The following is a 12318-nucleotide window of genomic DNA, read 5'->3' as shown; positions in this document are numbered from 1 at the left end:
GACACTCGGGAAAGGGCCTCTTCCCCGAGTGTCTTCCCTGGCACTCGGGGAAGAATTTTTGTTTTTTTAAGTTTTAACGGCATGGGCGGGGTGAACCGTCAAGTAGCATGTTTCTTTGCCGAGTGCCGATCTTCCCCGAGTGTTGCACTCGGGGAAGAGGGCCTTTGCCGAGTGCTTCTCTTTACCGAGTGCCAGGTTCTCTGCGGCACTCGGGAAAGCCTCTCTTCCCCGAGTGCAATTCTTCCCCGAGTGCAACACTCGGGGAAGATCCTCTTTCCCGAGTGTCCGATTTTTGGCACTCGGGGAAGCCAGCGACACTCGGGGAATTTTGTCTCTCCCGTAGTGTCGGCAACACTTCAAACCTCATCCATTTATTGTTGTGTACAAAACATGCAACTATCTACATATCCTACGACTCTATCCTCGTGTTAGGTTCGGAGTATTTGTCAGATTCCGAAGAAATATTTCTCATATCAGTCAGGATGGGAAGCCAGCTCAAGCCACGCGGTGACGCTCATTGCCTTCCTTGGTCAGCAACCGGCGCCCACGGCTGGGAGCTAGGCGGGTTAGGCCAAGCCCCCACTACTACGCACAGGCTTTTTAGAGACGGCTACAGACCCTTTGTAGGGGTGGTTGGGCCAACCGTCCCTACGCATGTGTCGCAAAAAAATCATAGATTTCTTGGGGCGGCTGAAAAACGTGCCGCCCCTACAAATTGTTTTTTAGAAATAAAAAATTTAGACCTAAAATAGAAAAAATAGCAAAATTTTTTTTTGTCATGGGAGACCCACGCACGGCGTCGCAGGAGTTTTTTTTCTCGTGAAAACACAAACTATGCAGCCATGGGCTCTTGAACCCACAACCTCCGTTCTCGCACAATCCTATCCTAACCACTCCACCCACAAGAAACTTATCTTCAAACAGTTTTGAAATGAATATTTGGGACACTAAACGAACTCAAATGAAAAAGTTGTCAACTACAAAGTTTTATAACTTTTCGAGATCTATAACTTTGGTTTTGGTCATTTCTCCATATATCTGAGGTCGTTTAAAGAATTTGAATTTCAAATTGGACAAATTCAAGCATAATTTTTCATGGATAGATGATTGCAAATGAAAATATTTTCAACTATAAAGTTTTTAATATGTAATTCTATAGTTGAGCGCCCATTTGTAGAGGCAGCTCTAGATCCACCTACCTGTGCAAATCAATTTATAGGGGCGGCTGGGTCTAAAGCCGGCCCTACAAATAGGGCAATTTATAGAGGCGGCTAAAAATACCAGCCGCCTCTATAAATGTATTTGTGGGGCAGCTTATTTTTGGAACTATTTTTAGAGGCGGTTTTAGATTAAGCCGCCGCTACTAAAAACGGTGTTGATACAAATGTTTTTTTGTAGTAGACGGGAACGGGTTATTTGGGCGCGGGCTTATCTCCTAGAGGTTGAGGCCTCTTCCCGAAGTGGGGCCGTCTCGATATATAACTCAATCAACAACATGCTTTAGCATTTACTTTGGTTTATTACAATGTTTTGGCCGCAAGCAACAATGCACGCCAAGGATGCATGTACTGTACAAGTCATGCATGTTTGCTTCTGCCTTTCTCACTGTTGGGCTGACTCAGCTGTCCAGCCCAACGTGCTCAGCCATGGAGTAGCTGGAACGTTCAAGGAAATGCAGAGGGGGCTTCCCCCGTCCGTGTGCCTGCCTTGGATGCCACAACAACAAGTGATCAAGGACAAGTTCACAAGGACTTGGCTGCACTATACTCTTAGATCATTAATCAGCAATATGATTTATTGGTAGCTTTTATTTTCCGTTATTACAATGTATTGGCCGCATGCAATAATGCACGTCATGGATGTACTGTACTACTCGTGTTTGCTTCTGCCCCTTTCACTGTTGAGCTGACTCAGCTCTGTCCTGCCCATTGCGGCCTGCTTTTTCGTGCTCAGCAGTGTGGCCATGGAGTGCTCCATCCTTCCATCCTGCTTTTGCGCTACTAATTTCCCTCATCTCCTATCCTTGAGTGAATTTGCTTGACGGTTTGTGACCAAGCATCATTTCTTGGCGGTTTAACACATTTCTTTGGCGGTTTTTGGCACTCAAGGCAATTAAGGATTGTGATAGTGACAGTGTTACCAAGACAAAACTTAGGACAACACGGGGACCACAAGTTAATTATTCATGAACGCTATTTTCAATCATACATACATATACAGAATAACAAAACTACAAACCAAATTTTCACACCCTGGCATGCATGACAGAATAGTTTTATTTCTTGGATGATTCCACTAAAAAATAGAAACACCGTACAGAGAATTGCAGACATAGATGCCATCTTTTGGTGAAACACCGGGCACCACACTAGCAGGTACGGGTGAAACATGGGGAGGGATTACAATTTTTTCAAAGCTAGAACCTAGATAAATCACGGCCTTGAAATTGAAGTACCGATCTCGTAAAATAAGCCTAATCACAAATGACTTGCCCACCTTTGAACTTCTACCGCTTTCTCTTGGAAACCCTCCGGTGGGGTCTTGGCTTGGCCTGGCTCAGAGTAACTAGTGCAAGACCATGTTAACTAGCCCTGATCCTGGTGGACATATGAATTAGGGTTTCTGGCTTCTCAGCTCTCAGGATCAAATGCCAATTGCCCTGGAGGGGGGTGCAGGCTGCTATATATAGGCCGAAGCGTTAATCCTGAGCCCTTGGATCAAACCGACTTGAATAAACGGCGGAGACGCAATCCTTAAGGCGGTGGAGAACCGACAAAGCGAGGAGGGGTTGACATGTGGGGCCCACAGGCCAGCCGGGCCCACAGGCCAGCCGGCCCCACAGTCAGGGACACGGGCTCCGGTTCGGTGATTTGGCTTCTGGAGTCTTCTAAAGTCTTCCCACGTCGATTACGCCGTGGGAATTCCATAATTTTCTTTGACGAATAGGTCTTCCTTCGTGGTTTTCTGATTAAATCCTGCTAGAAACACAGATTCACCAAAACTCGTAGAATTTGTCAGTTTAAACCCTTAAGTCTACATTGGTGATCCTTTTTAGCCATTTATACAAGTTATATTGATGGTTTATGATGAATGTTAACTACCGTCAACAACCATGATGGTACAATAATATGATTTTAAGGAGCCAAGTATGCAATTTGCAAGTACAAGATCAGGATGACAACCCGGGACAGTTTCACGGAGCCAAATGTAGAATCTAAAAGTATGAGGACATGGATAAAAACTCCACACAAATTTAGGGAGCCAAACATGCAATCTACGAGTAATGGCAACAGGATGCCAACTTGGGACAAGTTAAAGGACCACTAGTGAAATTTACTCTTATTATGTCATATTATGCTCGACAAACCAACCTTACCACTAGTGAAATTTACTCTTATTAATTATATCATATTATGCTCGACAAACCAACATGTGACTGTAGTACTCTTCTCTCTTTATATATATATCCCATAATATAAGGCATCATTTTAGTAGATTTACCTTGAAAAATACTTTCATAAAGATATACACATATTACTTTTTAATAAATACTTTAATAAAAATAAGAAGTCAAAGTTATGCTTTGGAGACCGTGTCATTGTCCAAAACGACTTCTTTTACCAGCCTGGAGGGAGTAATTAAGTAGCATATCGAATGCTGAGGGAGTAAAATTAAGTTTAGTCATGCTATGTAAAAAAAAGTCTTATAATTGACCCAAAAATTAAACTCATAATATCGTCTGCGGATGTCATTGCTGTACAAGGGATGCCGCAGCCTGTGCAAGTGGCAGCAAGCGGACGCCATTGTTGTACAAGACCCCTGCTCTCGGGACCATTTGCAGCCATCGAGATCGTCCATAGTACGTGCCAGCGACAACCGTGACTGTATGTGGATGTGGCTTTCTCGTCACCTCGCGCTGCCACTGCAGTTTTGACGCCAGCGACAACTCCGTGCATGTCTCTGTCGCCATCCATCCATATGCATAGAAGCTGCCAGTAAAAGCGAATAGTCTTGTGACTCAAATCATTTATATATATATGCCGCTACAGTTTGGATGCTATCGCGGACTCTAGGTCTTCGTGGCCATGCATTAATGCATATATATGCCGCCAGCGAGAACTGATAGTAGAAAAGTCTTGCGCCTCAGATACACAGATATATGTATGTATCTATATAGATAATAACACATATGCATAGAAGCCGCCAGTAAAAGCTGGTAGAAGAAAAGTCTTGCGACTCAAATCATTTATATATACTAGATAATACCGTGCGCGTTGCTGTGGTAATTCAAACATGACTATATATACTTAATTATAGGAGAAATTGTTAAAGAACCAAAACACGTCTACACGTGAAGTTGGGGCTGTAATTTTGTACATGTGGGTATGTTTTTTCTAGCTAAAAGAGGATGAAGAACAGAATTATGTGTTCCTGTTGCGATGTTTTAAAAAGGCTGCAGAGTTTCATCTCTCAAAGATAGCAAAAGAAAATGATGAGAATGACCATAATTGCATTTTGAAGCCCAACAGAAAGACCAGCTAATAGGAAACATGATACAAAACCAAAGAATCGATCAAAAGTGGATTGGATGCAGAAACGTTGGCTTGGATGTCGGCTCTAGGAACACGAAGTCGAAGGTGACGTGCTTGGATGTCGGCGCTTCCAGTTGCTCCATCGCAGGGCCCTCGCGCTCGCAGAAGTCCACCATGTGCGGGACCCCCGCCTGGTCGAAAAACAGCCGGCCAAGCTCATAGTACTCGCAGCTCACGCCGATGGCCATAACTTTGTCGTGTCCAGGGAGCGAGGGTCGTGTCTAAGAGCGAGCATCCGATCCGGTGAACATACCCACTCAATCGCGTTCTTGCGCCGCTCAAATTCGATCAGCATCCGCAGCAACAGTTCCTCGACCGCACCTCTAGCGTCGCCATGTTCCACTTGCACTCACACATGCATGGTTGCCGAACGAACTCACAGAGAGCAGAATTGCAGGAGCTGCAGATGCATCGGCATGTGGCTAATCGATGCAAGCGATGGCTTGGCTCCAACTTCTGGTGGGATGCCCTGGAGCACAGATGATGTGATCGCTAGGGCCTTTTAAATGGGCTAGTTGTCCAACGGTAGATTCCAAGTGAATGACGAATTGATGTGGAAGGGAAAGGGGAAGGGATGGATTAAGTTGATTAATGAAATCGTTTCATCACGGTGGGAATCCATTTCTGATCAGGCCTCGTTCGGTTGGGGTTGGGAACAATTCCCAGCTAAGTTTCCTTCAATAATTTAAGGCTTTGTTTAGTTCCAAATAGTTTTCCCAAAAAGTACTACAATAGTCATCCCATCGAATCTTGCGATACATGCATGGAGCATTAAATGTAGACGAAAAAAAAACTAATTGCACAGTTTGGTTAGAAATCGCGAGACGAACGTTTTGAGCCTAATTAGTCCATGATTGAATACTAATTGCCAAATAAAAACGAAAGTGCTACAGTAACCAAATTCCCAAATTTCACCCCAGTAAACCATGCCTAAATAGCGTCGGATCGATTCCGGCCAGGAACGGCCTGGAACAGAGACAGTGATAGACGTGAGGGAGATGTACAGGCAGAGAGCTGTATAACCTCTCTGTTTATATTAGTTTAATCGGGATGGGTGTGGGTTGTGGCTGACGTTGCAGCATGAGGAATTAGATAAATCTTGTAGTGGGGTTCTTCTACAGTTTGGATGTTAGCGCGGGCTCCAGGTCTTCGTCGTCATCCATTAATCCATAGATATGCCGCCAGCGAGAAGTGATGTAGAAAAGTCTTGCACGTCAGATACACAGATATATGTATGTATCTATATAGATAATAACACATGTGCATAGAAGCCACCAGTAAAAGCTAGTAGAAGAAAAGTCTTGCGACTCAAATCATTTATATATACATGCCACTACAGTTTGGATGCTTGCGCGGACTCCAGGTCTTTGTCATCATCCACTAATGCATATATATGCCACCAGCGAGAACTGATTGTAGAAAAGTCTTGCGCCTCATACACACACACACACACACACACACACACACACATATATATATATATATATATATATATATATATATATATATATATATATATATATATATATATATATATATATATATAACTACTACTCTGTAGCTGGCTACAAAATAACTTATTCTGTAGCCACTTTGAGTTATGATAATTACTATGTTAATTTATAAGATTATAGTAACTCCTTACTAAGTGGTTTACTATAACATTATGGTAAATATCCCCGTGTGTTATAGTAACCCAACTATAGTAAATATATATTGACATTATCATAAATTAGTATATAAAATTATGGTAAATAGAGGTGGCTACAGAATAACTTATTCTGTAGCTGGCTACTGAATAGCCTCTCCCATATATATATATATATATATATATATATATATATATATATATATATATATATATATATATATATATATATATATATATATATATATATATATATATACACACACACATATAAATGATCTGAGTAGTAAAACTTTTCTTCTATCGGTTCATGCTGTGGCTTATGCGCTTGCATGCATGGCGACGAAGACCTGGAGTCGACGCTAGCGGCCAAACGGCGGTGGCAGCACGAGGTGACGGGGCAGCCACATATACCGCTGTCTCTGTCTCTCGCGCACACGAAAACTGCTCAGCCAGATATCGACAAACATAATGCAAGAGCGTTGCCACGAGACAAACTATTGAACACTGTATATTCCCTATGATTTGAGCCGCAGTACTTTTCTTCTATTTCTTCTTGCTGGCAGCTAGCAAGCATGCATGGCGACGACGAAGACGAAGACTTGCTGTCGATGCTAGAACCCAAATGGCAGTGTCAGCGTGAAGTGACACGGCAGCCACATACAGCAGTCACGGAGTAGTATCTAGCTACATATCGACAAACCTTATATAATTAATTTCCTAATGTGGCCAACATTATTGGTGAAGACTACGACCATTATTTGAGTACCAACGTATCATTAAGGGCTATCGGTGTTCATGCCCTCGTTTTAAAGAAAAATAGAGATTTTATCCTTGTTTTCAAAGTTTTGTGATTTTACCTCTATATGTTCTCGAACCGAAGAAAGAGCTTGTGTCCCTCTGCCGTAAAGTCTGTTTACCTCATGTAATTTTGCATCTATTTCCCATGTTTTAAGGTCAAAGGTATATATTATATTTTGACAGACTTTTTTTTATAGACGTGGACAGCTAAATCCGACAGAATTTACATTGTTTTCAAATCTGACACGTCGATTGTTCACCATTGACCAATGAACAGATGCATCACGAAACACACAAATTGCACAAGAAAATGAAACTATATACAGAAACATAATCGCAAAAAAAAACACTATATACAGAAACATGGGCGGGTCAGGGGTATGCCCCTTATTCCATGGAATATATACCCATATTTTTTGCAACAAAAACAAATATATGTGTAAAGATATATATATGTATAATTATATAGTAGGTACTAAATTAGTTCATAAGCACAATAGACGTACTGCTAGTCCACGAAGTCACATGAAACAAATATATGCATAAAGGTATCATACTATTACTAATTAGAGGCCCCAAAGGGAGGCACCACGTTACCTCTCACAAGACGCGCTAAGAAAAAAGATAAATCCTAGAAATTCTCATAATAATCAGAAATATCTGGCCTTTAATTTGGTAGACTCTAATCATCATCTCCGATAATAGCCATTGGATCTATTATAATTTATAAAAAAATTACCCACCTCTGCCATTATGAAAATTCTTAAAGTAACCCCCTAATTTTGCATATAAATTATCCACCTCTACTGTTACGAAAGATAATTTAAAATAACCCCCTAAATTTGTATATAAATGACCAACACTTATCATTATGAAAAATAATTCAAAAAACACCCTAAATTTGTATCTAAATTACCCACTTTGTCATTATGAAACATAATTCATAATAACCCTCTCACATTGCATCTAAATTACCCACCTCGCTCAAATCTATATGTAAATACTAATATATGCTATTAAAAGAATAGATCAGTATTTATAAAATATGAGACATATATATTTCTAAATTACAAACTTCTACAACTATGAAATTGAATAATCACAATGCTATGTTTGACCATGTATATACAAGACATATATATTTCTATATTACAAACTTCTACAATTGTGAAATTAAATAACCATAATGCTATGTTTGACCATGCATACCAAGTAAACATATATACCTTAGGATAAATATTTACTTTAATAGCTTAACAAACCACATAGCAATGACATAACACCGACAATTCCCTTTAAATTATGTTAAAATACTCCATAATAATGAATTTTATAAGTTGTTTTTAAATAACTTCATACATTGTAACTAAAAAATTATGTCATATCAATATTGATAATTTAATTTTTAGCACTCTATAATATATAAAATAATACTGCACACATATAATTCTGTGATATAACAAATTTAACAAGTTCGGTGCTAGAGTGCACTCTAAGTTTCAACTTAATTAACATGTGGAAAACAGTATTACTAAGACCTAAACTCTTTTTAATAAAAATAAATTTTGAACAAAAAATAAAAAACACTAAAGTTTCTACTTAACATGTGAAAAAATTTGTACAACTTAGTTAAAAGTCGAAAGCAAAACTATAATTTATGAAGTCACACAAAGGGATGCAATAAGAGTTTATATATCTTATGATTAGGTTTAAAATAAATGCATGTCATGCTAAAAAAGGATAAATACTAGAAATGCTAATTAGAGGTCATTAATGCATCCTCCATGTTAATCCCCACGAGACAGTAGGAAAATAAAAGATATACCCTAAAAATTTCACACAAAAACCTAAACATTTGACCATCAATTCGGTATAACCTAATCACCATTGATAATAATAGGTATTGGATCTATTCTATTTTCTAAATATTTACCTCTCCTATTACATAAAATAACTCGTGACTCTGTATATAAGCTACCCACATATGTCTTTAAGAGACATGATCTAAAGTAGACCTAAATTTGCATCTAATTACACATGTACATACCCACTTCTATCAATATTAATGGTCATTGTGCATGTAGATGTTTAAATAACCATAGAGCATGTAGATGTTTGTACATTACCCACTTCTATCGATATTAATGGTCATTGTGCTATCCTCATAACGGTAAAATAGCACAGCTTCCATGCCACGCTCATCAGAATTCATGGCCATATATATGTTCAAACTTTGTAGCAGGTTTCCTTGCTCGAAATTATAATACCGGAGAGTTTTACCTTGGAGAAGATGCTTGACGTGCAATAGGTTTGCAAAAGGTGAACTGAAGTGATCGACCAGTCTGACTCCACATCCCTCACAAAACTTTTCCTGCACAATCTGCATGTCAAGAAAGCGCGTGCTGAGGATGCTTCTTAGCAACTTCCTTCCGTCCTTCCAGTGTATATACAATCATCAATCATGGCGTTCAGTGAATACAGCAGTGCAATGTGCTTTACGGTTCTGATGATGTCGCAAGTTTACTTTCCGGGTGCTTACTACCTTACCATCACACTCTGAGTATTTATTACTACAAATATTCCAACCAAATACTGGACACCACACTAACTAGCTCGCATGGCCTTGTGTTGGTTGGGTGGTGACCTAGTTACCTCCTGCGAGTCCTCCTTGCGCTTCCTCGTGTATTGTACCTCCTCCTGGTTTTAGGCACACCTGTTCTTTCCATGCTTGCCTTTTCCAGCATAAACAATGCACCACCATGTTTAGAGCTCCAAAATATTTTGTACTTTGTCAGCTCTGGCTGACGGGAGAAACAATTGATTGCGTTTGATTTTAGTGCCTCGGCCACTTGCTGTATGCTACTAGCGTCTCTATACTTTTTGACGTCTCCGATAGTTTCGATTGCATAACTATCCTGCGTCTCAGTCACATTATGAGGGGCGAAGACAGCTGACAGCAGCAGGGGCGGCTTCCCACCTCCTCTGCTCTTGCTTGTTCCCACCACATCAGATGAGCTGCATGACGATCTGGGCTCTAGTGCTGGTACATAGTAGCATGTAAAACTCCAAACAGTAACTTGCTCTGGGAATATATCTGATAACTCTGACGAGACGTTGTTGTTAGCACAAACTCCGTGCCTACTTCCTTTGCAACATACTGGGTCTGGGCGAAAAAACTGTGTGCTGTCGTCGATATACAACTCTTGAATGCCCACCCATGCAGGCCCATAGGAATGGGCAATGTCTTGCAAATTAGATAGCAGGGTGAGTTCTCCCATTGCAAATTCGGCCGCAAGTTTGAATTCAGATGTAAACAATCGCAAGCAGTTAATAGCAACCCCAACTATGTCGGTGCTTTCTGACAGTCGTAGGAGCAACACCAGAATGAAATATTTCTCATTCATTGTGCTGTCACCATAACGGCATTAGCACGGCCTGTGCTCCACGCTCATCAGAATACGTGGGCCATATATAGAAACGTCGTAGCTGGTTTCCACGCTCCAAATGAGAATACCGGGGAGTTTTACCTTCGAGGAGATGCCTGACAATAGGGCTGCAAAAGGTGTAGTGATGAAGCGAACAGCCAGACTCCACATCCCTCAAAAACCTGCCGGCACGATCCGCATACCATTCAAATCTTCGAACATCATCCGTGCTCAAGACATGTTCTATGCACAAAGAACCCATCGCTTTCACTTTGCCCCTTGTGCCACTTGTTCCTGGAGTGCCTGCTGATTGTTGTGCCTGTCAATCAATTCCATGGCCTCGACGTAGGCACGCTTGATCTGCTTCCTACGTTCAAGCAGAGAGAGGTGTCTGATGGGCAGTTCCTGGCCCTCTCGAGCACAAACTCCAGCTCACTGACTGCCATCTGGAGCCTCTCCATAAAGTGCCCTTGGGATGCCTTCTCCTCACGCCTGCTCGACACAGAGGAGACGCCTCTGCTCACGGCCTCCTGAACAAGGGCTGAACACACCATTTCCGCCATGATGGCAGCTTCCAAGGATCGGACCGGACCAGACCTGGAGGAGACAAATAAAATGAGCAAATATAGTTTGACGATAAATGATCTTGGCTAGTTAGTAATATAGTCTGTGGTGTGCTGAGGGTAGTCCATACCTTAATTCTCCTCTAGATTGCTGCTGCCACGCATGTGATGCACACCAACTGCATGCTGATGACAGGCTTGCTGTTGGAGGAATGAAGGAGCCGGGATAAGGTGAGATCAAGAACAGAGTGAACCGGACGACCAGGCTAATTTATACAGTAGTGAAAAAATTGGAGGTAGCTGGTCCTCATTTTGGGCTCAATGTGTGGACAGGTTGAAATGGGCGGCGTGGCTCCAATGTGTGATCAAGAACAGAGGAGCTGGAAAGATCAAGGAAATGCAGAGGAGGGTTCAGTTTCTAGTAAGCTGCCATGCAAGTTTTGAACGCTATGACTCGGAAAGCTTGTGGTGGTTGTTACCCACTTGGCGGTCGGTGTTGGATTTAGCCCCATCACATTCACAGGCACTGTAAATTCTTTGGTCAGTCTTCCCGATTGCTACTTTTTGGACACTCTACTCAGATGCAGTTAATTAATTATGGACTGTTTTCATCTTTGCTATGGAAATTTGTCTGCGCTTAAAAAGGTCGGTATGATCTCAGTTTTATTATTTTTGACGATGATTTTGAGGGGTTGCACAAGCCCCAACTAGAATTGAAACACGGTATTGATATTTTTAGCGAGAGAAGCAGACCGAAACACACCAGATGTGAATCTGAGTGGAACTGTAGTTCTGTACGTGTGGAGACTGTTGAGAGAAGTAGATGGAAACAGGTGTGCATCTTCTAGTGTGAAATGCTAACTTTAGGCTACTTTAATTAGTTCACTTGGGTGGTCTAATGAACCAGTGACTTTTGAATGAGATTTGCTAAACTTTATTGAACATTTTAGACTATATGTTTTGAGATCAAGAACTAAGCACTGAGAGGTGCACTGCTTGTATTCAGCGAACTGGACAACCAAGCTTAATACTGTAGAGGTAGTGATTTCCTTCCATATAGGAGCAATGCAGTGCAGAGGATGCTGCTGTTTCTAGGAGAATGGCACAAGGAGGAAGCTGCAGTGTAATTTCCGAGCGCTGCAAGTTGTAAACATTTGTGATCGATGGTTGTTGGCCACTTGTCTGTCGCTGTTGTCTTTTACCTGCGAAATTGTCAAACCAGCGATGTGAATTGCAACTTTGCAAGTAGCAGCTGTTGCAGGCAGGTATGAATGGCGTCTTGGGGACGA

General features: G+C 41.3%; 1 pseudogene; it reads right to left on the bottom strand.

The window, feature by feature from the left end:
* Positions 1–9414: 9414 nt before the first annotated feature.
* Positions 9415–11266, bottom strand: LOC136545042 (uncharacterized; annotated as a pseudogene).
* Positions 11267–12318: the final 1052 nt, after the last annotated feature.

The sequence above is a fragment of the Miscanthus floridulus genome, chromosome 3 (genome assembly GCF_019320115.1).
Source record: "Miscanthus floridulus cultivar M001 chromosome 3, ASM1932011v1, whole genome shotgun sequence".
Lineage (NCBI taxonomy): Eukaryota > Viridiplantae > Streptophyta > Magnoliopsida > Poales > Poaceae > Miscanthus > Miscanthus floridulus.
The sequence above is the reverse complement of the archived record's forward strand: the minus strand, read 5'-3'. Positions and strand labels throughout refer to the sequence as shown.